Below are 2390 nucleotides of genomic sequence, written 5' to 3'. Positions count from 1 at the left end.
TCTACATAGTAGGAGTCTAGGCCAGCAGAGGACTCATGAAAACTGAATGAAACATCAGAGTGCATCTGTTTATGTTCATTTTTTTTCTTAGGAAAGGGTTCAGAGCTTTCATCACATTCTCAAAGGAATCTAAGAGCTGAAACAAAAAAAGTTCAGAAATACTGTTCAGCTTAGACACTTTATGGAAGGCTTTTGTCAATTTTTGTCAATTCTTTTGATTACATATGATGTTATTAGATAAAATAGCCATGTGACATGTTTCCTTGGCAGTGTGATAAATATTCATGTTTTTTTAGTGAATACTATGGTTCGTAATCTAATCCCATAGTTCTGTGATATGAATTTGTTACAACGATACCTTACTCTGTGCTTTTTAAATGAGAAAACACAGACCCCTATGGTACTTGCCAGATGGCTAGAGATTCCTTAAGGCCACAAAAACAATTACAACACACCTTTTGGTACATCCATTCTACTCAGGAATAGTAAAATTTTATATTATAGTAGAACCAAGTTAGATTGATTATGCGATATTTAAACTTATGTTTGAAATGACATTTGAAATTAAAAACATTTTATATTCCAGAGAGGAACAAAGTTTGGGGCTGTAGTCTCGATACTTCCAGAAGTTGCATTTTTCCCTACAGTAGCTTGATGGAAGCATTTGAAAATATCTGTCTTATATTTATTAATGCTTTCCAGTTTATAATTTATAGTCCTTTAACCTTCCTTTTATCATTTAACCCTTGAGTAGACCCAGGTACAAACATACAAAATTCTTGACCTCTTGACACTAATATTCTAGTCTAAACCCATCATTTTCTTAAAACAGCCATGCAAAGTATATTAGAGTAAGTCTTTAGTTAAATAACTTACCTCACCTGAACAGTAATTGAAAATAATCAAAAGACAAAACCTAGTCAATTTTCACTGGGTTTTAGCATAATAAAGCCTATAGCCTGCTATTCCTCATATTTACTGGAATTTATCACTTCTTAACTTGTGTTCCTTTGGCTGCCCATTTCTCTGCCCTCTTAAAACAAAACATATGTGATATTAAGAAGGAGTACAAGGTTTACAGTGTGACATGTGATACGCTTGGAAGTTGCCACTCCATTCTAATAACAAGTAAAAAGCTGAACAGACAAAAGAACCAGCGACTCAGATCTATCAGAGAAATGAGGTCCCAGGGCAAACCGCTGCCACCATAATCCAGGAGGCAGACACATGGATACAGAGAATCATGACTTAACCGCAGCAGAAGTCCACAGGGGGAAATCTTTGTGGGAACCAGTACTGAGGCAGGAAAACCTGAACTGTCACTGACAAGTGCTGGAGGCTCATTGTGGACAACTCTGAGAGTTAAAACATCCAGAGAAACCAGTCATAGGGGGGCCCACATGCTACTGTGAGCTTTACTTCTAGAAGCTTTACCAGGTCCTCACAGTGACTATTAGACAAAGATCTCCTCATGCTCTCACAAGGGGAGGGAACGGAAACCATTTTGTAATTCGCCAGAGCACTCTGTGCTTCTAACAAGGCCTATCTTGAGAAAAAACTACATTAGCAGATACTAACCTGCTGGAGTTTTATCATTTAGCCTCACTTTCCTGAGGAGGAGGATGGTCAGGGAATACAGGCATATCTTGTTTTATTACACTGAGCTTTATTGTGTTTTGCAGGTAGAAATACTGCATTTTTGTACAAATTTAAGGTTTGCGGCACCCCTGTGCTGTGTGTCTTATCAGTGCCATTTTTCAAACATCATTGTCTCGCTTCATGTCTCTTTGTCATATTTTGGTAATTCTTGAAATATTTCAAAGATTTTCATTATTATTATATTTGTTATGGTGATCTGTGACCAATGATCTTTGATGTTATTATTGTAATTGTTTTGGTGGCTCCACAAACCGCACCTATATAAGACTATGAATTTAATTGACAAATGTATCTATGGCCATGCCACCCTGAATGTGCCCAATCCCATCTGATCTCAGAAGCTAAACAGGGTCGGGCCTGGTTAGTACTTGGATGGGAGACCACCTAGGAATACCAGGTGCAGTAGGCGTTTAAAAAACAAAAATTAATTGACAAATGCTGTATTTGTTCCGACTGCTTGACCAACCAGCCATACCCCAAACTCTCTCCCTCTGTTCAGGCTTTCCTTTTCTCTGAGACAACAAGATTAAAATTAGGCAATTAATAACTGTACGATGATCTCTAAGTGGTCAAATGAAAGAAAGAGCTGCATGTCTTTCACTTTAAATCAAAAGCAAAAAATGAATATGTTTTGTAACAAAATCTAAAGCCAACATAGGCCAAAAGCTACGCCCCTTGTGACAGTTAACGAAGTTGTAAAAGCAAAGGAAAAGTTCTTGAAGGAAATTGAA

The 2390-nt window shown here is 37.3% G+C and overlaps 1 pseudogene; it reads left to right on the top strand.

The window, feature by feature from the left end:
- Positions 1-1949: 1949 nt before the first annotated feature.
- On the top strand, positions 1950-2068 carry LOC111742235 (annotated as a pseudogene).
- Positions 2069-2390: the final 322 nt, after the last annotated feature.

Source organism: Pteropus vampyrus, unplaced genomic scaffold, assembly GCF_000151845.1.
Source record: "Pteropus vampyrus isolate Shadow unplaced genomic scaffold, Pvam_2.0 Scaffold89, whole genome shotgun sequence".
Classification (NCBI taxonomy): domain Eukaryota; kingdom Metazoa; phylum Chordata; class Mammalia; order Chiroptera; family Pteropodidae; genus Pteropus; species Pteropus vampyrus.
The sequence above is the reverse complement of the archived record's forward strand: the minus strand, read 5'-3'. Positions and strand labels throughout refer to the sequence as shown.